Below are 26720 nucleotides of genomic sequence, written 5' to 3'. Positions count from 1 at the left end.
ATGACAATTTCTAATGTCTGGAGATAACAACAAGTCTTCTGACCTAAAGGACAAAATACGTTGTTTGTCGTTGCCTTCCAAAACTGTTACAAACAACCTTTAAATATGTTTTCTGACCTCCCAACTATATTGGGTTCAGGTTTGGTTACACTTGGTTATGGTTAGGGAAAGACTGGCAGGGTTGGTACTACGAAGTGATATTAGTGGGTTATCGAGGTATGTTAAGCCTAAAGCCAGGTTTTTCAATGTCACAAAGGTGGCTCTCTTTCAACCTGGCTACATCGCCATGGTAACTTTTGATCTACCTATGATCTTACGTAATCTAATCATTTTTTAATATTCTTCATGGGCGGAAGTAGGCGGCATGTGATCGGTCCAATTGGTGCAGAAGGACACAAAAACGCCCCCTTTTATGGGAAGGCTCGCAGAGCCTGAGGAAGAAAATCTGGATTAACTAAGACAGTTGATAACCACCGTCGTGATACCCATTATCTCTGATTGGGGCTTAAGGCTTGGTCGAGTCAGCTAAGGCAAAGAAAGCCTGGCTCTGTCAAACCTGCTTAGTGGTTCACCCCTCTGGATGTGAACAGCCATCTGGCAGTCAGATGTTTTGTATGTCCAACTTTTGCCCCCGACCTCCTTCCTGAGATGCTTTTCGCCGCAATAACCACGTTACACTTCTTTCGACATTGCATTTTCGAAAGACATTTTATAAGGCAACAAGAGGCTGCAAATCTGTAAGACATAAACATAGGTAAGGTATGCTGTCATTTTTCTGATGAGGATGGTCTTAGGGATCAAGAAACACGTGTACTCTCTTCTATCTTAAAATGTTCTGTGCGTGCATACAGTATATGCGTATCCCTGAGTAACAAATTAAACTGAAAAAACATTAGACTATTAAAGCAAGGTAGGAGGTCCTGAAAATGCCAGTACTGTAAAGAGAAAGACAATATTCGATCCACATCAACCCTCCGAATCCTAATCCCGTTGCCAATTAGTCTTTAATAATTAGAGGTGAGACATTTCTGTATAGGTGACCCTGTAAATGGCTTGTAATTAGATTGATCTTCAGGGGATCAGGGCCGTTTACGTGGCAAAATATATTAATTTCTATTTTAGTCTATTTATAATATTTATATATTTCCTCTCCAATTCAGTTGTTCTATTTGCGTGTGATCTATTCACACACACACACATCATATCGCTGACGCTTTTATCCAAAGTGACTTACAATTGCTATACTGTATATCAGAGACCACACACCTCTGGAGCAACTAGTATAGGGGTTAAGTGTCTTGCTTAGGGACACATTGGTTGATGTATCACAGTGGGAATCGAACTCAGATCTCCCACACCAAAGGAATTAGTCATATCCACTGCGCCATCACTACACACACACACACACACACACACACACACACACACACACACACACACACACACACACACACACACACACACACACACACACACACACACACACACACACACACACACACACACACACACACACACACACACACACACACACACATGCCTTGTCCACCGCTTACCTTGACGCTGACTTGACACACAAGATAAAGCAGAGGCGGAAAACAAAACAGATATTGTAATTTATTCTATTCCTTTACTCTTCTCTATCTTTTGTATTCTAAAGTCCTTTCACATCTAAGTTAAAGAAACAAAAGGGAACCTGCTGTATACCACCCAGCTCTTGCATATTTTATCTAAGTGATCCTCCTTGCTCTGTCCAAGTGTTGTTTATTCATTCCCTCTTCAGTCTGGCCTAGAATGGCAAGCACTTATTTACATGGAAATATCAAAATCCAGCATGCTGGAGTGCTGACATGCATTTACACACACACACACACACACACACACACACACATACACACACACACACACACACACACACACACACACACACACAGCTAGAGCCACAAAACCCTCAGTCTGCAATTTCAGAAAGTGAGAAACAATCTCCTGGGTTATCGAGCGTAACTCTGTGATGGACCATGTGGATAAAAACCCATACTCATTTTTTTGGGAACTGTAGAAAACAAGGAAAGTATAGAGATTGTAGAAGTAAAAGTATGAATAAAACTTCAAAAGATTGTGATGACATTGATATGTCTCTAGTAAAAAAAGTAATAGACGGGACTGTAGATCCACTAACATATACATATACTGTATATATATATATATATATATATATATATAAAATCTATCATTTAAAACAGGAGTATTTCCTGACAAGATGAAAGTAGCTAAAGTCATCCCATTATATATATCTGGTGACTCATATATTTTCAATAACTATAGACCGATATCCTTGGCACTAATTGAGTTAGTAGAAAGATTAACAAATTGTATTGAAAATAAAAACTATGCAGTGGGGATTTTCATTGATCTATAAAAACTTTTGATACTGTTGATCATGAAATCCTGTTAAAAATATGGAAAGGTATGGCATCAGAGGTGTGGCCTTTTGATAAAAAACTATATTGGAAACAGGAGTCAGTTTGTTCAAATGGGTAATCACCGGTCAGTGAGCCTTAAGGCAGCTACACACCGGGCCGTTGGACAGTCTGGCGAGGTCAGTGACTCAAGTCTGTTCGGTGTGTTCCGTGCCATCGTCCGTCTGAGGAGCTGTCGGCCTTCATTTTGGCCGACCTGACATGCTCAGTCAGAGACAGGGCAGTCGGGACTCACGCGAAAATGGCAAGCGGGATGACCGTGACTAAGCCTCTCAAAATCTGACGATTCTGACTCTGACGAAACACATTTCGGTGAACTATTTTAGTACAATATGAGATCATATTCTGAATGAGTCGCCATTAATGGCTGGTTGAAAAATCCAAAAACCGGAAGCAGCAGCCAGACCCACGTGACACGTTCGTCCAATCAGCTGCCGGTTTTCATTTTTGGGCGACAATACAGATTAGCGCCGCCTGCTGTTATGGAGACGTATTACGTCTCGTCGCTTTGGTGTGTTCCGAGGCATTTTTTTGACCAACTCAGAGAGACTGATCAGTCCAACTGCTTTTTCTGCCAACAGTCGGCCGTCTGGTTGGTGTGTAACAGCCTTTAGTATTTCCTGTGGCGTTCCACAGGGGTTAGTTTTAGGCCCGAAACTGTTTATCCTTTACCTAAATGACATTTGCAAAGTATTAAATGTACTAAAATTTACTGTTTTTGCAGATGACACAAATATTTTTTTGTTGCGGGGATAACTTGCAGCAGATGCTGGAAATGGTCACAAATGTAATTAATAAATTAAAACTTTGGTTTGATTCAAATAAGTTATCTTTACACTTGAACAAAAAAAAAAAAAACTATAAATGCAGATGTTAAAATAGTAATTGATAACAAAACAATTGAAAGAGTCTATGAAAGTAAATTTCTGGGTGTTGTACTTGACCACAAACTGTGCTGGAAGCCCCACATTAAATATCTGTGCATGAAGATGACCAGGAGTATTGGTATACTGAGCAAAACTAGATACATATTGAACCAAAATGCATTACATACTCTGTACTGCACACTTATTTTACCATATATATTATATTGTGTGGAAGTTTGGGGAAATACCTACAAAAGCAACTTACAAAATATTTGCACATTGCAAAAAAGAGCAATCAGGATAACAAATCACACCAGGTATTATGAGCACACTAATCATCTGTTTTTTAATTCACATTTGCTGAAATTTATGGACATTGTTACATTTAAAACTGCACAATTTATGTTTAAAGTTAAAGAAAATAATTTACCGTGTAACATACGTGCAATGTTTAATGAAAGAGACGGGGGATATCATCTAAGAGGACAATGTATGTTCAAACAACCTCTTGTGCGAACTGCTGTTAAAAGCATGTGTGTTTCAGTTTGTGGGGTGACCTTATGGAATGGACTGAACAATGACATCAAACAGAGCCATAATATCATTCGTTTCAAAAATAGATTAAAGAAATCATTACTTGACCAATACAGAAAAGAATAGACCGAAACATAGGAATGGAATTGTAATGTAAAGGTATTGTTGTATTGTTGTATTGTTGTATTGTTGTAAGCCGATTATCTGTATTAGTGTTTCATTTGCCTAATAACCGATAAATTAATTAATTAAAAAGTTCACTACTCTGGCTCCGCTACAACTCTGTGTCTGTCCCTCTGCTTTGGTTTCACTCACCACTGAGTCTGACTTGACGGTCTGACGGTGCTTAAAGCATTTAAACAAAGTTTTGTGTTGGAGTTTGTAACACTCCAAAATCTTACTTTTTACTTAAAGATTTTCATTTTCACTGTTAATGCATTTCGGTTCCAAATATCGGTTATCGGTTTCATTAACTACTAATAATTGGTATCGGCCTTGTAAAACCAGTATCAGTCGATCCCTACCAGATACCTGTATGTTTGCACACACACATAGTCACACACTTAGTGGCCATCTGGCCAACTGGTAGTTCGGCTGGATATATTCCCCAGCTCCAGTGTTCAGCACCTCCTCCTCATTTGCATCACTCTTTTAAGTTTTAATAATATAACTTCCACCATTTTCCCCACTCGCATTATTTATTTATTTTTTCTTTTATATTTAATCTCTGCCATCGGGACACTAGTTCAGTCTGTCAAATGAGACAGAGTTAAGGAGAAAAAGAGAGAGAGAGAGAGAGAGAGAGAGAGAGAGGGGGGTGGGCTCAGTGATCCCTGTCCAGTGCAATCTTCTACGCTTTAATGAAGTCCAATCTGTGAACACACTGTGGTCGCGTACCCTAAGGCGATCATCGGCTGTCTGCGACACAGAGGAACACATAATAAGCGAATAGCTCCACTGGTGGATGGATTGAAAGAGTCTGATGCCTTTGAAACATTCCAACTGTACAGACATGAAAGAGAGTCGACTTGTTTCATATTCTTTTGTGTGATCAAACACAGTACGCCTTTAAAGGTGAGAACTCAAACGCAGACAGGTAGTTAATCACAATCTCAAAGTTCACCTGCTTTAGCTGAGTGGTTTCATGTCTACCACAGTATTTTGTGTGACACAAAACCATATGCATAACATCTACTCAACTCACTAAAGGCCCGCTGCATCGCTATGCAGTGTCAACATCACTCCAATAGTTGCTGCTGGAGCCTGTCACACAAAACAAGTTCATACCATGCTTCTGTGCCTTTGAAATACCAGTACGGGTTTAACGATTCATTTGTAGCATTTATACATTAATTATAAATTATGCTGATCTGTCTGCACTGAAAATGGATTTCATTACTCACACTGCATACAAAAATACACAAGCCAAGATTCAAAATACCAAGCCAATCATTATCAGTCATCAAAATACTGAAGCCAACTATTTCAAACTTGTATCGCTTGAATATAGTAGCTTATAAATAAATCTATTTAGAAGAAATATCCCCATCACTAACAACACTGATCACAGACTTGAGCCTTTAAAGGTTCCCTAAGTATCTCCACATCACCTTATAAGGTAATATTTACTTATACTAATCAGCTACTTGCAACATCAAAACAGACAGTACACTATCAATACAAAGCTGGCCTCAATCAATGTAATGCACTACTTCATATTGATGTCTTATTGGACTTTGTAAGGTTTCACATTTGGGATTGATATAAAAAAGGAGGGTGAATGTCTGTCTTAAAACACTACACTGATTAATGTAGTTGATGTGCAAGTTCAGAAATACTGACAGCATTTGATCAGTTATTACAAATCAACTAATGACCTATGGCTGTAAATACATGAAGTAATGAATGAACTGACTTTTTGAGGTTTGTTGAATTTATGAACAAATTCAAGATAAATGTCTGAAGAAAATTATTATATGGGGTACCTTGATCCGTTAAATCTTGACAGACTAATTGGGGCTCAGCTCTTGTCAAATCTATCAGTACTTAATCAAAAGATACATTCAGTTTTGTCAAATAAAAGAAAAGGCCCTTTAAGCTATGACATTTCAACTGAATTTGTTTCCCATTGCTTGCACATATTGGCCATCAAACTGAGAAGACACCTGAATACCTGGACTATTACGATCTGATTGTTCGTTTGTTTTGTTGTCACCTGTTGTTACACAAAATCCTGGGCAGTTAAGTGATTGTGTTACGTTTTTTTACTTTCATAGTGTTTAAAACTTTTTTGTAGCAGCGATAAAGGCAGTGATGTTCCCTGTTACTGTAACGTTACGGGACTCACAAACTGCGATACGGACTGATGAGTCTGATAGTCGCCGGTTAACGTTACATGATTGTCCACCACAGGGTGAAGTCGGGTTGCTTTTCTCCAATAGTTGTATCGTCTCAACTTTTTGCCACAGGCATTCAAAACAAACTGAAAGACCTGCGTTTTTGCCGGACTGTCTGATGAGTAATGACCGACGCAGTGTTTGTGAATAAATGCTCAGCCAGCCAGTGCCTCACTGTATTGGCATTATGCACGGCCGTAACGTTACTATCTTTACCTTTATCAAATCGCCTGACAACAACACCAGGATGCTACAGTATAACCATAAATACCTCTACAATCATCAGACTGCTTGCTTGTGCCGGACATTTAGCTAGCAGTTTAATCCCTACAAAACACCACAGTGGATTTCAGCCTGCATGCACGTTTAAAAAAACAACGAATATTCGAACCCCAAAATTTAAAATCGAATATCTACCCTTCGAACGAATATTCAGATCCAGCCCTAGAGCAGTGATAGCACAGCAACAACAGAGTTCCTACTCAAGAAAAAGTGAGAGTTGCACCACTCTGCTTGTATCACAACTTATCATGCATTATGAATGAGTTATAAACTGCTGAGACTTCTGCCAGTGGACGTATTACTGATACAAGGGCCCTGGGAAAAGGAGGTCAAGCCAATTTTGCGACTCTCTTCTCTTAAACCTGTGTCAGGAAGTTTAATCACACAGAGTGGCTACAGCGCTTGAGTATTCTGATTTCACAGTAAAATAAGTAGCTTGTTAGAAAATGATTTGTAACCTGTTGCTGAAATCACAATAAGATGTGTTTTACAGTTACATTTTAAACTTATTTAGCTGAGTTGGGTTCCTTGGAGGGCAATGTTGGTTAGTCGGTCATCACTTTTGCCCAAACCAACGTGCTACACAACTATTGGATGGACTGCCACACATTTAGTACAGACATTCATGGTTCTCAGGAGATCCCTAATGCTTTGCTGATCCCCCCCGACCCTTTAGGATCCTCTAGGCCCAACATGAGGTTGACATTTGTGGTTTTAAGTGAAATGTCTCAACAAATATTAAATGGATTGCTAGGAAATCTGGTTCAATTTCCCAAGAGAGGGGTTAATAAAGTGCTGCCTCTTCTTCTTCAGACATTCATGTCAGATTTCAACAGCAAACTAAAATGATGTCTGTTCCCACATTAAAACACAATACACAAAGCCACCAGAATAGCCACTGTCAATATTTGCCATTTGTTGAGGGAATGTGGTCAATATTTGCAGAGCATAGATATATTTTAAATTAAGAATAAATTAGCATAAGTGTACATGCAGGTATGTTTGCACTGAAGCAGTCTGTGTATGCACAAAATGATCATGACTTGTCACGATGAAAAGCCCTCACCAATACAAATAGTTGGAGGAATGTGTACAGGTAAGAACAGTGTATGGGTGGGTGTTAATGGGATGAATGTCTAAAGGAATTTAAAAAAAAAAGCAGTTAGTACAGTAGGTATAAAGGATGGGCATTAGTTTCAAATACTTCAATAATCTATAATAATTGAATGCAAGTACTTGATTGTGAAAATTACTTCCATCCCTAGTAGATCTCACAGTCTTCCTGGATATACAGTATTTGGCAAGAACAAAGACAGAGGGAGACAGATACACACACACACACCATCTGGAGATATGCCTACAAGCATCCATCCATGCAGCATCAGTGTCATGCATGGGATATTTCCCAAAGATTATTTTGAGCTATTGAAATATCGTTAGATGCAATCAGGTTTTCTGTCCATATGAGTCTTTTCAATCTTTACTGCCTCAATGAAATGAAACCTTTAACCTTTTGTTAAAGTCAAAAGTGTTAAAAGTTCTCTTTCAGTGTGTCTTCTGTTTAACGAAATACCACTCTCCTCCCTTTGCTTTCACTGACATGTTACTACTTGGAAAGATGGACAAACCCGAACGCTTGCTTTCATTATGTTTTGTCTTTGACACTCCTCCACATTCATCAGTGTGCTACCTACACCCTACTCACTTTTTCCCCACGTTCCTCTTTTGCTTCGCCCTAAATCTCATTGCACCAGCAAAGCATGAAAAAAAGATGTGAAAGCATATGAGATTTGATGTAATGCCCTTCTGCCTTTATTATTGTGGAGTTGAAAAAAAATGTGCAGTGAAAGATAAAGAGAATAAAGAGAGAGGAAAAAAAGGAAAATGGTGACAACAGTGGGAGAGCAGCAGAGTGGAGAAGAGAAGAGCTGAGAGACAGGGCTAACCACAGCATCAGTGGTGGCAGCAGCTCCTTGGCATTTCTCTGGTGTCCTCTCTGCTGCCTTGAGGCCTTAAAAGCAATGATAGATAAGTCTCTTGCATTCAATTACAGGAAGCAGATGGCACTTAACTTTCAATATTAAGTCAGCTCAATTACTTTAATCTAAAGAAATTTGGCAATATCATAGAACCATGCTTTGGAGACAAAAACTGTGCTATGCCTTGTTACAGATGTCTACTCCTCCAATCAGAGGCATCTGTTAATAAACTTTTGTTTCCAGTCATCAGTCCCTGTATCATAGCAGGAGACAGCCCAACAAGGTCTTGAATGCCACTTAACCATCCAGCAAATAAAGGCCACCAATCAACATTTGAAGAGGTTTAGAGAGGATTCACACACTGCTCAAAATAAGCTGCATAAGACGGACTGACACATGTTGAGTGTGTGACACATTAATTTAAAGGGACAAGGGCTCTCATCACACCTTCCCTGGTGGAGGACAAGCAGTGAAATGAGAATTTTCTTCACGTTTTGTGAAGAATGTGAATGGACACTTGTGTACCGATGACAAAGGCAGAACACAGTATATTCACCACAGACATTTCAATTACCGGACGAGAACAAAACATCTAAACTAAACTATTTTTTTTATTTCCATATTTGATGACAGCAAGGAATTAGCAACAATGTTCAACTCTTTGCAGGTGTTCTTGCTGAAATGAGCACCAAGGTGTGTTTCAGATCAGTGGGGACAATCGGAGCTTGGGAGCCCCATCCCTTGATACCAGATGCCTGCCTTGTGATAGACTTAAACTAATGATTGCTCTTAAATACACTGTAACAGAGACTTATAATAACTCTTCAATGTTTATATATAGCCATAAATATTTATGTATAAAGATAAAGTCTGAACTAATTTGTTCTTTATTTCTCCCACCATGCAATACTGTACCTAAATGTAACCTCACCATGTCATTTTATAAATTTTTGCTTTAAATACATGCACTTTCAAAATGTTAACACCCACCATTATTGTTGGGGAAATGATAGCGAAATGAGTCAAAAATGTTCACGCAAGCAGTTTGCGGGGATTTTCGGTTCGGTTTCGGTTCCCTGAAATTTGTGCCGATACAAACATGCATGAAGCCTCAGAAAATCTGAGAACAGCAGATGACATGTAACATGCTTATATGAGATGACACTCCAAAGTCTTCTCTTTAAGTTTTTTTTAGGGCTGTCAAACGATTCATTTTTTTTAATCGAGATTAATCGCTGAATTTCTATAGTTAATCGCGATTAATCGCATATTTTATCACATGATTAAAATTCGATTATTTTGCATTTCAGAACAGTTCTTAAGTACATATTAGCAATTGAAAGCAATTCTTACCAGTGTATCTTGATTGGGAATCAAATGAATGCAAAGAAAGTTACTTTATGAACTTGATTTTAAGATTTGTAATTATTTACTGTGTAAACAAAAGAAAAATGTGTGAATCTGTCATTATTGCACAATTCCTCCAAGTACCTAACTAAAAAACTAAAAATACCTATCCTTACCAGAGTCAATATAGTGTTTAGTAACTCCTAAATAATTTTGATTACTCACTGACGTCCAGTGATCACCGGTTAATGCTGACAGCCCTAGTTTTTTTTTTATATATATATTTATCCAATCTCAGAGAGAAGAAGTGTGTGGGAGGGATGTGTTTTCTCATGCTGACTTCTGAGAGGTCCATGTCCTCCAAAGCCCATTTCCTGCCTCCTCTACCCCCTGCCTCCTTCCCCTGCCACTCCTGTTTACTGCTACACAAAGACAGCAGGGTTTTAGCCCCCAAGATACGGCCTGGTTGTCAAACAGCCTACTGACCACTGTGCTGCTTTTCCTATTGCCTGCTTTAACATTTTAAGTGGCTCAGTCAATGTGTCTGGCCATACTCCAGAACCCTCACATGAAGCGTAGACATAGCACAAGCCACAAGTAACCTCTTAATGCTGATCCCTGTCCTGTGTTGTTTCTCAGTGCAGGGCGGGGATGTGACAGTGGATGAGAGCAGATGAGGGGGGACATCCACAGCATCCACAGCACTGGAGCTTTATCTTTGCCAAAGGCTGGGCAGTTCAGCCGAGAGGATGTACTCAAGCAGCCAAATGAAATAAATCACTGGATATTGGCTTTGGCTTTACAGACGTGGCCGGGGCGGAGCACAAGCATGCCTGTTTGAAAAGGTCAGTGGTGCAAATGCTGTGGTCGGGGGTGGGGGGGGGGCTAACACATTTTCATCATATGTTTACTAGCAGTATCTATTTGACTGTGTCAACATCACACGTATGTAAAAATAAATAAATAAAAAAAGTTGGGTTTAGCAGGGCTTGACATTTTTGAGTCCTTTGGACAAGTACATTTACGTTTCACTTGTCCTTTGGACAAGTACATTTACGTTTCACTTGTCCATGCACAAAAGTCAGTTGTCCGGGTAAAGAGTTTATCATTTTATAAAAAAAAAAATGTTTTGCTAATGCAGGATCTTCAGACTCCATAATACAAAGTAATACTTTGCAAGCCGGTGTGCAGAAGTTAATATATTGAGATTCTAAGTCAATATTTTAAAGTTTCTCACTACTTTCAGATTCCTAGTCAATATTCTGAGTTACTAAGTCAATATATTGAAATACTAAGTCAATATTTTTTAGATGCTAAGTCGATACTTTGAGATATTGAGTCAATATATTGAGATACTAAGCCAATATATTGAGATTGTAAGTCAATATGTTAAATGTTCTCATTGCTTTGAGATTCTTAGTCAATATTCTGAGTATCTAAGTCAATATATTGAGATACTGAGCTGATATTTTGAGATATTAAGTCAATATATTGAGATACTAAGTCAATACTTTAAATGTTGTCATTACTTTGAGATTCTTAGTTTATATTCTGAGATACTGAGTCAATATATTCAGATACTAAGTCAATATATTGACCAGAGGTAGTGGTGACTTGAACTTACACTATATCTAAAATAATTTTGTAGACATAACAATGGATTTTGCCACTAATTGTTGGTGTTAACTTTTTTTTTTATATATATATATACAATTGTGCGGCATATAACGTGAAGTAACATGGCATTTTAGTTTGTTTGAGTGTTAACTGGTCCAGTGGGGCAAGTAAATTTCTCTTCCACTTGCCCTACAAAAAATCCACTTGTCCCGGACAAGCGGACAAGCATTAATGTCGAGCCCTGTTTAGGAAAAGAACATTGGGAAAGGCTTTAGTAACACAAAAAAAAAACGACAAAAAACACGACGGTGACCAACGTCACACGCTTCGGAAAACAATAAACGTCTGGGTTTAGAAAAAGAACATTGGGGAAGGTTAAAAAACAAACAAAAAGAAGGTTAATAAACGCCACACGTGATCCCAGCTCTCCTGGGTGAAAGTCCTGTGTTTTACCGATCCACCACCCCAACCAACCTCCCGCGGACTTCCGTCCTTTCATACTACTCGCTACGGCGATAATTCACATGTAATGTAGGTCAATGGAGGCCAAACGGCGTTGATAAACACGCTAAAAAGCGATTATGCGTCTTGATAACATGCAAAAATGACATACGGATTGGCGTCTCATACATACGCCACTGAATGAGATCAGTCTGGGCTGCCAGAAATGAAACCGAAAGATTTCGAAAACGCCTAGAAAGATTAAGACAGAATAGAGCCAGGAGACAGGAAAATGCTAAATTGACAACAGAAGGAAACAGGGGTGCAAAGAAACTGGCTGTAGACAGGAAAGTAAAAGTTGTGGAGTTCCTCTGTCGTGATGAGAACAGTCGCTTGCTGCAAGGGGAAAAAAAGACAGTGACAATGAACAAAAACAAACAGCAGAGGCGTGTTCTCCTTAAACCCCTAGCTGAACTTCATTTAATTCTGAAATGGAAAGGTCCCACAGGCTCTCTTACAATTTGTCAGATATTGTCCTTTCTATGTGACTCAGCCAAAAGCGTCTGACAGGAACACGTGTCTGCATGGAACATGAGAATGTAAAACTGTAAAACTGCAGCAGAAAGGTCTTCTGAAAACAACCAGTGTTTCTCAGCTGTTGTCCCCAATTGTGTGCAATTCAGACAACAAGGCCTGCATGTACCAAGTCTGTGCAAACTGCTGCTATGATGAAGTGGAAGTTTCAAAACCACAGACAGAGGAGATGGTGACGTGGACCTTTATGAACTTTGTCAAAGAGACACAGAATGGCACTTCCACTGATTTGTTGGAGCTTTTTAATCGCAAGCTTGATGGCTTTGCGAAACACCACTTCAATTGGCTTCACCAGGCCAAAGTTCAGTTCAGTTCAGTTCAATTTTATTTATATAGCACATTTAAAAACCACCATAGTTGATCAAAGTGCTTAACAAGCTCAAAAAATCAAAGAGATAATATACACAAACAATATACAATATACAATACAAATTAACCAACGGTAGAAAAAGGTCAAGGTATCAAAGCTCAACTTGAACTGAAAGCCAATGAATAATTGTGGATTTTAAGCAAGGACTTGAACGTTTCAATGGTCCGAGCTGTTCTTATGTGAATAGGTAGACTATTCCAGAGGTTTGGAGCAGCCACTGCAAAGGCTCGGTCACCTTTGTTTTTTAACCTGGATCTGGGCACATCGAGGAGCATCTGATTGGAAGACCTCAGTGCTTTGACAGGTGTGTGGACTAGAGTTTAGATTCTCGGCCCGAGCCCGACCCGAGCCCGACACGACTCTCGGCTCGGGCCATTATTTTCCGCCACTATCCTCGGGCCGGGCCCGGGCCGGGCCCTTAATCAAGCAATTTTTTATATATATATTTTTTTTTTATCCATTACCTATTTAGCCTAATTGGGTGGGGAGAAAGCTATGTCATAATCAGAATTATTATAAATATATATACAGGCTATATAAAAGTAACAAATGTGTACAAAATTTAGGCTGCAGTTACAAAATGCAGCACTTCATGCGCGGAGTCTCCTCCTCTCACACGCATCACACCGGGCCTGCTGTGCTGTATTGTGTATCTTAAGTGCAACATGGAGCTTGAAGATGTAAAGAAAATAAGGAAAACAGGAGAATTAACTTTGAGCAAGTATGGAGGAAGCAGTTTAAACAAGTCGTGGGCAGTGACAATATGTTATTCATCAGTTTCCTTTTTTTAAGTTTCTTCATTCGGATCCATTTGCGATCCGTTTCATTCTGAATAAACAAACAGTGCAGTTTACATGCTTCGTCCTTGTTGTATTATTCTAAACAGATTTCTGCAGTTCAAACAACTCTGAATTGTAGTTGAGAACGTCGGTTATAACGGCCCACGTGTTAAAAAAGTGTCGGGTTTAAATCGGGCTCGGGCTCATAATTACAGTTAATGTGTCGGGCCGGGCCGGTCTCGGACGCAACGTGCTCGTGTAGGTTCGGGCTTGATTTTTTTGGGCCGATCTAAGCTCTAGTGTGGACATGTAAAAGCTCTGATAAATAAGAAGGCGACTTTAAAATCCTGAAAACAATTAATACAATTTTAAATTCAATTCTGAAACAGACAGGAAGCCAGTGGAGCGTGGCCGCTGCGTTCTGGGCTAACTGTAACCAATGAAGGTTACAAACTCTTTGTATGTTGGTCCAATCCAACATACAAAGAGTTACAGTAGTCTAAACGAGACGTAATAAATGCATGTATGACTCTTTCGAAGTCTTTATGTAGCAGGTAGGGCTTTCTGATCCAACCATATTTTGAGATCACTCAAGCAGTTCAACAAAGGCTGGATAGTGTCCTTGTCATTGTTTTTTACAGGCAAATAGATTTGTAAATCGTCAGCAAAACAATGGAAAGAAATGTTACGTTTCTTTAAAATGGATCCTTAGGGCAGCATGTACAGAGAAAACAGCATGGGTCCCAAAATGGAACCTTGGGGGACCCCACAAAAAAGAGGGGCAGCAGATGAAGAGCAATTCCCAAGGTGGACAGCAAAACTCCTATCTGTCAAGTAAGATTCAAACCATTTTAGAGCTATGCCCGTAATGCCAACACTTTCTTTGAGTCGGGATAAAAGGATAGAGTGGTTGACAGTGTCAAAGGCAGCAGTCAAATCTAAAAGCACTAAAACAGCAGAGTTTCCTGAGTCAACCGCTAAGAGAAGGTCGTTATAGACTCTTAGAAGGGCAGTTTCAGTACTGTGGCGGGGCTTAAAACCAGACTGGAACTTTTCATAAATACTAAAATCATCTAAAAATGATTGTAGGTGATTACAAACAACCCTCTCCAAGACTTTAGATAGGAAGGGAAGTTTAGAAATAGGTTTAAAATTAAACAAAACTGAAGGATCCAGATTTTTCTTTTTTAAAAGTGGTTGCACAACAGCATGTTTAAAAGCAGCTGGAACACACCCTGAGCTGAAAGAAGCATTAACCAAGGATAAAATACTCGACCCAACAGTGTTAAAAACATCTTTGAGTAAGCGTGCAGGGATACTGTCCAGCAGGCAGTTTGCAGGACGAAGCTGCTTAACTATGTCAGAGAGAATGTGTAATGAAACTGGCTCAAACTGCTGGAAGACAGCTGGGCATAAAGGAGGAATAGAGGGGTCACTGGTAAAAGCAGGGGATGAAAAACTCAGACCAACAATTTTGTCAATGAAGTGTTTAAAATTTGAAATGGCACTTGGAGTGCAGGGCATTAAAGGAAAGCCTGAGAGAGGATGAAATGGTCCTACATGTTGATTTTGCAGAAAACTTTCATTGTAAACTGAACAGAGAAGTGCAGGCTTTTCACTTTGGTGGGAACAGAAGGCAGGCTACTGTCCACTCCTGTGTTGCCTACACCTCTGCTGGTGTGCAGTACTATGCCAGTATCTCTGGGTGCCTCCAGCATGATGAGAGAGCTGCGTAGGCCCACCTTGAGCCTGCAATAAAAGATGTGTTGGGCAGTCGAAACCCACGTCCAATTACTCTCTATGTGATGAGCGACGGACCGGTCACTCAGTACCATAACAACAACAACTTTTACCTGCTGAGCACCATCCCCTTCCTTTCAGGATTCAATCAGGTCACTTGGAACTTCTCTGAGAGCTCTCACGGGAAAGGCGCACCAGATGGGGTTGGGGGTGCTGTTAAAAGGCTCGCTGACTCTTCTGTCAACAGGGGAGCAGACATTCAAACCCCTGAGGATTTTTACAGAATTGTAATGGAGAGAGAGGCATCAAGTGAAGTAAAGTTCTTCTGGGTGTGTGAGGAGGACATCAGAAGATTTGACAAAGCTGTTCCTGACGTGCCCCTTGTAAAGTGAACTTTGGGAATACACCAGGTGATTTCATCAGAACCAGGAAAAATACTGCACAGAGAACTCTCCTGTTTCTGCAGCAGGCCCCACGTCTGTGAGTGCCATAACACCACCATGGTCAATGCCGAGGCAAGTGTCCAGATCACAATCTCATTGGAAAGTTTGTTTTGGTGAAATATGAGGAGCAGCCATTTGTGGGGCAGGTTCTTCAGGTGGTTGGTGAGGAGATTGAGGTCAGCTGCATGCAGCAGTTGGACAATAGAAACCGGAAGCCTCTTAATTCACGGCACACACGGCTTACCCATGCAGACTGGGACCGCTTTAGTAGGCGCACCTAAAAATAAGAAATTAGCCCTCTACCAGTGCTGAGTTAAACATTTCAGAATGTCTTGTTAAGAAAAGCTTTATTGTTGTTGTTACAATGATTATCCATGTTTATTTTGTGTAAGTCTTACGTTGCAATTCTGTTACTATTTGAGGGGATTCATGTTTTAAAATCCCTGACTACTTTAGATGCATTAATTTACATATTTGAAATTCATATTTTCAGTGGACCTAAGCAGATGTGGGTTTTTTAACCAGACTAAAACATGACTGTCGTTTAACTACAGTACATTTTAATGAATTAATCAATTCTATTCATAGTAGCCTATTCAGTTTCTACCGAATATGAAGTGTCATTTTTGTCATGTAATGTTGCCCAAACAATCTGGTTTCTGATCAGTTTAATACGGTTTACTTAAATGGACTGATAACCAGTTTTTAATCTTTACCAATTGTAATGTAATAGACTGTTAACCAAGACACCTGTGATTTGCTTATTCTGTACTGCAATAAAAATGCAATTATTCAACATATTTTTTGTCATGATGAATCTTGTCAGGCGGTGCAACCGCATCGTCAGGTAAAATACTACTTTAAACCAAGAAATAGTAGATTACAGTGAACAAATGGTTGGAAAATGTGATGTACATAATTATTCTATTAAAATATATACTTTTTAAATTTGTAAAGTATTTATTCACATTTTAAATGTAAATGGATGTTGGAAAACCAAAAAAAACACCCCCTACAATAAAGTATGCGTAAGTTACTTTTAATACCAAGCTCAACTATAAAATAATATTGTGTTTATAATAATAATGTGGCAGGCACTGTAGACACTCTTAGGCATATTAACCAAAGAAAATCACTTAGAAAAAAAAGAAGGAAGTGTGTTTTTTGTTGTTTAAACTTTTAAATGTTTTTTTTTGTTAGATTATTTTTTGGGCTTTTCCGCCTTTAATTGATAGAACAGCTAGGTGAGAAAGGGGAGAGAGAGGGGGAGTTCACAGTGTAATATTTCAATATGCACTCATTAAAGTGAATTTGACTGGCAAAACAGTTAAAGTCCTTCTGACATTACACAATAATAAAAGTCATAATCTTTAAAAACTAAAAAGTTTTGGATAATTTTTTACTTCTTCCAACTATATGTTAAATTAAGAGTCAATGTAGATTTACATATTGCAATAATATCATAATCCTACAATGAATCATTGTGAAAACAAAACTTTCTAGATGTGATACTTTGGCCAGGTCATCATCAAAAAAGCGAATTAGTACATTCATGATTTTGTCCATGGTGATATTAGCTGCTTTATTTACATTTATTAAAAACATTGCATTGTATAGCTTTTCATATAGCTAGACGTCTAAACTCTGGGACAAGGCCGTTATGTTTAAATACCTGCCATGCTGATTCCAGACAGACAGCTTTGTCAAGGCAGTTTGGGCTTCAGATCAGTCGGTCAGTGACGGCTCAGTCGCAGTGGTTGCGGTAGCTGTCATTGCCGGTAACGTACTCGTATGACAGAGTGCATGGACCAAAGCTTTGTGACCAGCATCTAATGACTAGCAAGCACTTTCTTACCGCTGCTGCCGTACAGTATCTTCCTTGAACATGCGCTGCAGAAGCAAGCACCCGGCTCCCTCAATTTAAGGCACCAAGTGCTAAACAGATTCCCGTCTCCACCCTTTTCCTCTTGTCCTCTATTCATGCCCAGCGCCATTTGTTTTTAACTACTTTCTCAACTAAAGCTGTATCTTACATGCTCCAAGTTTGACAAACTTTGCCTCCATTTTTCTTAGCCGCGTTGCCACAGAGACCACACTGACCGTGGATTTCCACAGGAACGTCTGCGGACCGGCTCCACTGCGGAACGGCTGCGTGCTCCGCCGTCCGTCAATACCCACCAGGTCCGGATTTGTTGCGTAACGGCTGCGGCCAGCCGACCACAACATCTCGCGAATTCATGTATGTTCGCGCGATATAACAGGATGTAGTTTCTATAAACAGAACCACAAAACCAACAACAGTTTGTTTCAATCCAGAGGAGTAGAGGGGAAACAACTCTGTGCTGTGTTTTCAAGGTGTAGTGCAGGGAAATATGACCTGCCGTGAGCATGGTGTATTTTATTTTGAAAAGTAACCGGGTGTTTTATTTTGTTTCTGTGCTCGACTTCCTGTCCCGCACAATCTGAATTGTGCTGAATTGCTGCGAAGCTCTCCGTCGTCCGTCAAAAATAGAAGCTCTGCGTATCTGCTCCGGAGGGCTGCGGACTGACGGAACTGGGACGGAGTAGGGACGCAGACGTTCTGCAGTCAGTGGAAATACACACATTGACTTTAATGGAAACCTAATGACTCCGTCGACGTTCCGGAGACGTTCCGCACTCTCACATTTCGGCAAAGACCCGCCCTACTTTGCATCTGATTGGCTAGAACTCGTTTCATTGGTAGGTGGAAGTTTGATGATTGGATAAATCCAGCGCATCAAAACAAATCCCATGTGGACTTTTTATTTATTGATGGTGGTCTGCACCCCTTGGTGTGCACGCTCTGGTCAGCACGAGCGAAACAAACTGCTTGTAAACCAATCAGGTAATGGTATTCCCCTACCTTCCCAGAGAAAGAAACTGGTGATGCAAGGCCCTTCGCGCTAATATTTCCATGCACTCGCGCTCCCTTCTGGCACGCGCACCTGTTCGCAGTTCACTGAATCTCTGGTACCTACCCCCCAACCCCCCCCTTAAACATTTCCTCATTGAATCTACACGATTCATGTAGGTCACCTATTTTGGTTTCAAAACGGCGAATTTCGCCGAAAGGTGAGTGATTTTCATGTATGAGTAAGACTTGTTTAAACACACTCTTCCAAATTAAAAAAAAAGATTAGACACATTTTTAAAAGCCTTATTTGTCAATACGTTTTTGCCATGCAGGCACAAATTCAGTTATACAACCTCAAAGAAGCAGCAGAGAGGATGAACCAGGGCAGGAGAGAAGATAAGGATGAAAAGGTGCAAGAGGTGAAAAGAAAACAGAGAAGAACACGACCTTGGACCTTGCAACTCTCTCTTCTGCATCTTAATCACGCAGCTAGATGAATATCAAAGCTGAGCTGTTGATGGACAACCAAGAAGAAACGAGAGGGAGATAGAGGGAGGTCTCTGAGGTAATGATGAGGCAGGAGAGAAGGAAAATAATTGCATATGCATCTTTTTTCAGCTTCACCAGATCCATGTAAATGTGACTGATGCTGCTGTTGAGCAGTCCTTTGAGCCGCCTGAGAACAGGCCCATGCAAATTATCTTTTGATCTATTGCAGGCTCAGTGTATGATATCTCTTTAGCAGATTAAATCGGAGGCATCTTGCACTGATTAACATGATCCAAAGATGATGGATCTAAACAGGTCCTGATAACTACGTTTCAACTGTTGTTTTATCTTTTCTCTCGTTTTTCCAGAAAAGGCTAACTGAGCGCTTCCTTAGGTGATCAGTTAATGGAGTGTGTTCTCTTGCCTCTCCAGGAAGGAGTTTCAATAAAGATCTCACCAGTGGCCATAAGCTTATTATCTTCACCTCATGGCTACCGCTGCCTCATTATTTTTGTTAGAGAATAAAAATCCCCATTGAAACCAAGAGACTTCTCCTTGGGGAGCTTTTTTAGCCAAGCTCATCTAAAGTTAAATATCAATGACTGAATGTTGGAATGCAAATAGAGATGAAAATCCACTTAAACCAGTAATATAAACGCATTAAATTAGTGATAGTACAGGAGAGATGTCAGTTCAGTTCACCTTTCTCCTCTCAGCCGTCCTTGCACGACTCACCATCCCTTTAATAGTGAAACTAGCCTCATTGTTCTCTTCTTTGAAAGAAAAGGATGAATAAAAATGAGAGCAGAGGACCAGTAAATATTCTCATAAATGAGATTTGATTTTTCTCTCCCCTCCTTCATTGTTCTCTCTTAATTAACATTAACTTCTTCTTCCTTTTCTTCCTATTCCTATCTCTCAGTCTCAGCTCCGTCTGGCCAAAGTGACACAAAAGGGCACCATAAAAAGTCCAGAGTGTTCGCACCAGTGCGCCCGGAGAGCATATCGGGCCGACCATAACGACAAGCACTAGCTCCAGGCTGTCGCTCTCGTAGCACCACAGCCCAATGCAATTATCAGTCAGCAGTGATAATAGAACTCATAGGGAGGTGTAATGGCTTTTAGATTGGCACCTCATCATCATCATCATCATCATCATCATACCAGCCAGGGCTAAAAGCCAACTGCATTATCATAAACCACTGTATATGTGTGTATATACACACTACCGGTGCAAAAGTTTGGGGTCACTTAGAAATTTCCATTCCACTCCATTATAAACAGAATACCAGCTGAGATCAGTTGCATTGTTTTTTTTGACCAGGGCAACAGTTTTCAGATTACATGTGCTTACATAATTGCAAAAGGGTTCTCCAATGTTTTCTCAGTTAGCCTTTTAAAATGATATCAGATTAGTAAACAGAATGTGCCTTTGGAACATTGGATGAATGGTTGCTGATAATGGGCAATGTAGATATTGCATTAAAGATCAGCCACTTCTTTCTACAACAGTCGAGAACCCTTTTGCAATTATGTAAGCACATAATGTAATCTGAAAACTGCTGCCCTGATTAAAAAAACAATGTAACTGATCTCAGCTGGTATTCTGTCTGTAAGGGAGTGGAATGGAAATTTCTAAGTGACCCCAAACTTTTGACCGGTAGTGTATATATTGTATATCTACACTATACTGTATGTCCTACTGTGAGAATATAGTTTTTTCGATCTAATCTTAGATTGCTTTTCTGACACACAGTTGCATTGCCATATGGAATAGTTGCAGCTCACACACACACACACACACACACACACACACACACACACACACACACACACACAAACACACACACACACACACACACACACACACACACACACACACACACACACACAAATTATCTGTCTCCCTCTCATCCAAACGTGGAGGGTAAAGTGATATAATCATCCAGTTTGAATGCATAAGCTTCAGTGTGGTCGGTTGATAAATGCTGAAAACATGGAAAATAAATTGTACTGTACGCGAGATGCTGTGGCTCACAAATCTGACCTCGGAGCAGAGTACAGAATTAACACATTCTCACAATGGGCTTATTGTTTGGCTTGTGTTCATTATTTGTTTATTTGCAACACAGTGTATTAACTGTAATGTGGAAAACAGAAGAAAAGCCATTTGTCCAAATGAAAATCGTAATCCCTTCTTTCTTTTGAGGGATTATGATTTATGCTTGTCCTGTCTTTCCTTTCAGTTTCACCATGTGATAGCAATTATGCAGACAAATTGCACGTATACCACAACCAAATGATGCTTTTATACTCAATCATTATCTGTTATTGAAATAGGCTGGTTACACATCTAATGTGTCACACAACAGCCTCGCAAAAGAATGCAAGAAAACATGTTTATATTGTGACTTTATATTACTGGCAAAGCACTAGTCTAAAAACTGTAATACAATAGTACAATTGAAAAGTTCACACAATTTACTATAATGATCTAGTGTGAGTACTATGTCTGCCACAAGGGCATAGAAGAAAGAGACGTAGAAAATTATGGTAAAAAAAAAGTATCAAAAAGAATGTGAAAATAAACTAGAAAGTGCATTTTCTGGAGAGACGAAGCATGATTGCTGAGAGGTGAGAGTGCTGCTTCAGAGGCTGTAAAAGAAGGAGCAGCTGAAGGAGTATGAACTATAGTAATAGTAGGAGTAGTACGAAAGAAAAGTAAGGAACAAGGAAAGAATTGAACTAGGGCTGCAACTAACGATTATTTTCATAGTCGATTAATCTGTTGATTATTTTCTCGATTAATCGATTAGTTGTTTGAGCTATAAAAATGTCAAAACATGGTGAAAAATGTGGATCAGTGTTTCCCAAAGCCTAAGAGGACGTCCTCAAATGTCTCGTTTTGTCCAAAACTCAAAGATATTCAGTTTACTGTCACAAAGGAGAGAAGAAACTAGAACAATATTCACATTTAACAAGCTGGAATCAGAGAAATCTTATTTTATTTAATAAAAAAATGACTCAAACGATTAATCGATCAAAATAGTTGGCGATTAATTTAATAGTTGACAACTAATCGATTCATCGATTCATCGTTGCACCTCTAAATTGAACAAGCAAGGGAAAGGGAAGGGAGAAAAAAAGAGAAAAGAAATGAAAAGGGTGTTAAGAGAGAAGAATAGTGGGAATGGCAAAGGGTAGAAGGAAATGAGGAATGGAAGTAAGAAAGGAAGTCAGAATAGGGAAAAGAAAGAAGTGGAACTTCATCTCTGGTAATGCAGGAATGAAAGGTTAAAAATAATGAGAGGAAAGAAATAAAGTATAAAAGAAAGGAATGAAAAAGGAAGGCAGGAAAGAGATATAGAGGACATGTACATTACTAATATTTAATTATTATATTAACAGTATAAGCAGGGTTTCTGCAGGTTTTAACAAGTCAAATTTAAGACTTTTTAAGACCTTTTTAAGACCATTATGAATGAAATTGAAGACCTATATCACGACATTAAAAACAAAACAAAAAACGGGAAACATCTGAAACAATTCTCTGACGTCCTCATTGGCATTATAGGACTGGTGTCTAGTCACCCTGTGGAGGACCCAGAGTAGGGTTGCACATCGTTTGGTTTTTTTCTGATATCGGCCCTAAAACAATTAAACTTATAAAATGGTGTTGGTTCCTTAACGGTGCCTGAATCCATACTTTAAAATAAAGAAGAGCACGGCTTGCTTATAACAAGTTTCGTATACTTATAACAAAACTTATTTTACTAGTCAATTGCAGTTATACGACAAAAAGAAGAACCACTAGATGACAAAAGGGTATTTTACAATAACATTGAATGCACCACTAACTTACTGTAATTGAACATACCATTAAGTTATGTGTTGTTTCTCCGACAACTCTGAGTCTTTAACTGCAGGCTGTTGGATGTTCCAGTGTTGGAATCATTTCCAGTGAAATACTGCCACACTTTAACGTTACACCGTCACTGTCAAAGTGGCAAATTATATCAGCCACCGGCAAATGCCATTGTAGTGAGTGGCATGTGCCGCCAGGGGATCACTATGTTACAGTGGCCGACCATCAACCACTTTTCGATCTTGGCGCTACTGCGAAAAAAAGAACTACAACACCAAGGAATACAAAAAAATACAAAAAAAACATTCTTAAGCGCTGCGAGAGCATTTCAATGAGCATAAGAGGTAGCGTTACATGGACGTAGGAAAATTTACGTTTCAAATTTATTTAAGACCTAAACACAATATTTCAGCAAATTTAAGACTTTTTAAGGTCTTACAGTATAAGACCCCGCGGAAACCCTGATAAGGCTTATAAGATTTTAAAAAAGAGCAATGTAGTAGGCGTTGTGAGTAGTAAGAACATTTCATGGTGGTAGGGTGCAAAGTGAACTTGGCTAGTGAGTGTTTAAATTTTACCAACCACCCAATAGATTACAATTGTTTTTTGGCTGGTGAGTGAAACAAATCTACCAGCCACTTGCATATTTTACCAGTATTTGGCTGGTAAATGGTGCTAATTTTGCTCCCTGCATGGTGGTATTTGAAGTAAAAGTTGTAGCTGCTTAAATGCTAAAATGTTGTGTTGCTTTATAGACGTTGCGTGTCTTGAAAACACTTAAACTGATTTCTCAGTGTTTTCAAAAAGCTAAAACAAACAGTTGAGGCATGTTTAAAGATAGAAGTTTTTCAGTAGAATATATAAGAAAGCAAGTTTAAAACCTGATGGGTTTGACATTCCTCTCCTGGTCTGTATTACAATAAAGGAAAGTGAAATTTGATTTCTCTCAGCAATGACAAAAAGCTTGAAATCCTTTTTTTCAATGCCTGGTTTAGGAGCTGCAGACATACAACACAAACTGCATCACCATAAAATCAGAAAACTCTGCAGCATGAGGGTCAAAATACACTGGCTTTGAGAGAGTAGGTTTTTTTCTTTAATTTAAGTGTGACTGAACATTTTCATTACGCTGTAAACCATTAGGAGCCACATATTTGCTTTTTGTTATATAATTGACATGAACGGACCCTTAAGTGGTCTGGGGTTACATACAATCATAAGAAGGGGTTGTTGCTTCAATATGGGTTTCTGAAACAACCTGTTCTTTTCCCTCTCATCTGGGAAATAAAAAAACATATTGCAGGTTCATGTAAGGGCTTGTTGATTCATGTCACAAAGTCTGCCCTGTTAAGACTAAGAGCGCACACAATAGGATCTGCAGCTGCATGGTTAGTAAATATCCAAATAGAGTAAACTTCTTGTCGTATCTCAGCTGGAGAGGCTGGATTCTAATTACAGGGACGTGGGGTAAATAAATCTGGTCCCGGGTGGCTAATGATGCGTGCCTTGAGGACCAGCTAAGCAGCAGGCAACCCTGGAGGGAAGTCGGATGTCTGAGCTATAGTTTTATCCATGTGCAACTGTTTGTGGGTATGCATACTCTGGTGTGTGATTTTGCTACAGGCTTTACTGCCTTGCTTTTGCAGTAAATAATAGACACTCATTGTTTAAGTTGTCAGTTAAACTATGTTTTTTAGTCATATTTTGGAGTTGTGCAAACCATTTCAGGAGCTTAGTTCAATCATCATGTACTTGTTCTGTAAACACATATGGGTTCAACGTATTCTCATCAACAATCATGGTTTGTATGATATCGTACAAAAAGTTATGCACAACAATTTATAAGATATTTTACGAAAATTATGGCAACGTGTCACCATTAGATCTACATGACAGTTAAGTTTAGCCAACCAAGGTGACTATGAAACGGCAACGTGACTTTAAAGTCAAGGCACAAAAAGTTTGTGGTTTGGGTTAAAACACTGGTCCCCTTAAAGCACCCATATTATGCTCATTTTCAGGTTCATAATTGTATTTTAAGGTTGTACCAGAATAGGTTTACATGGTTTAATTTTCAAAAAACACCATATTTTTGTTGTACTGCACCGCTCTCTCACTGCTGCAGCTCCTCTTTTCAGCTGGTCTCTGTTTTAGCTACAGAGTGAGACCTCTTTTCTTCTTCTGTACTATCTTTGATTGCACTGCACATGTGCAGTAGCTCAGATGTAGATCATGTCAGCTAGCTAGCTCCATAGACAGTAAAAGAAAGGCTGTTTCTACAACTTCAGTCAGTTACAAGGCAGGATTAGCTGGGAGACTTCTAAATGAGGGCGCACATGTAAGTAGTTCTTTTGTAGATTATGGTGAACTTGTGTGTGTTGTAGCAGTGCTTTGCTATTGAGAACGAGGTAGCATGCTAGCTACGAGCTAATGGTTGCGGTTAGCCTGCTCGTTTCGGCTTGTGACGTCACAAGCCGTGCCGATTTTGAACAGCTCACCCAGAGACTGAAGGCAGGACACATTCAGAAACCGTATCTCACTCTAAACAGCACGGATGGATTTTTTTCAAAGTTTGTATGTGTGTGGAAGCACCAGAGACACAACATAACACCCCAAATCCCAGAAAAAGTGATTTTTTCACAATATGGGCACTTTAAATAGTACTTCCGGGACACAAACACCGCTCCCTGCTTGAAAATCTTGTGTTTTGGGACCAATGCACCACCTGACCTCTTCCTTATGCGTTTTTTTGGGGTCTTATACTAAGCACTCCAGTCATAAGTACTACTGTACTGGCAACCTCTTCCTTCCAGCAACAATACATGTGGGGCTTACAGTAATAAATACATGGAATACATACAAATCACAGCGCTTTAGATTTCATAGCTACAGTATATGAACGAATAGTTCATGAGAACAGCCTGATGGGTTAGGTCTTATTATAACAAGTGTTATTATTATTATTTTTTTTTTTAAATAGATCACATTGATCATACTGTCATATCTCCATACCCTTTCTAAATACAGGGATACAGACACACACAAACACACTCCGTAATGTGCTTGGCCGTCAGCTTGTTTGTACTGACCTATTGGGAAACCTATTTCCCTCAGCTAAGTGAGAGACAATAACATGTAAAGCACACCAATAACACTATTATTAGGACGGATGACTGCACTCTTCAGCCCCAGAAACTTCATTACCTGCTCAAACACAACACAATTAACAACAACAGTGGAAGAGGGTTCATTGAAATGTAATACAAACCACTTTTTCAAAGCTGCAATTTACCATTCATTTACCTACTCATCAGCTGCCAGGGTTCAATACACAGGAAACAGAAACATGTCATTGGTTCCATTCCATATTTAGTTTTAGTCCAAATTAGTCACCCTCTAAATGCTCCATTCCTTTTCATCAACCTTGTTTTGCTTGCTTCTACCAGATGAGCTGTTTAATTGCCTATTATGTTGTCTTTGCAGAGAAAGGGAGACTCATATTTCCCCCAAGTGTATTAGGTGAAGTGCTATTGATGTTCACGTTTGGGTGTGAGAGTGCTGAATCCCATTTTCACTACCTGACGCTCAATAGTTCCCGGAGCAGACACTGAGATAAGGCATGC

The 26720-nt window shown here is 39.4% G+C and overlaps 1 protein-coding gene and 1 long non-coding RNA gene across 2 annotated transcripts in view; one reads left to right on the top strand and one right to left on the bottom strand.

Annotated features, from left to right (window-relative positions):
- The window catches only part of asic1b (acid-sensing (proton-gated) ion channel 1b), a 195301-nt gene that overhangs the window by 133505 nt on the left and 35076 nt on the right, over positions 1-26720 (bottom strand). The window lies entirely within an intron of this gene.
- LOC116051421 overlaps positions 26465-26720 on the top strand; it is a 33877-nt gene continuing 33621 nt past the window's right edge. The window contains exon 1 of the long non-coding RNA XR_004105346.1: positions 26465-26475. This is a non-coding gene — a long non-coding RNA (uncharacterized LOC116051421). The remainder of the gene's footprint in view (positions 26476-26720) is intronic.

This window comes from Sander lucioperca, chromosome 6, assembly GCF_008315115.2.
Source record: "Sander lucioperca isolate FBNREF2018 chromosome 6, SLUC_FBN_1.2, whole genome shotgun sequence".
Classification (NCBI taxonomy): Eukaryota; Metazoa; Chordata; class Actinopteri; order Perciformes; family Percidae; genus Sander; species Sander lucioperca.
This window is presented reverse-complemented; position numbering and strand designations above follow the sequence as displayed.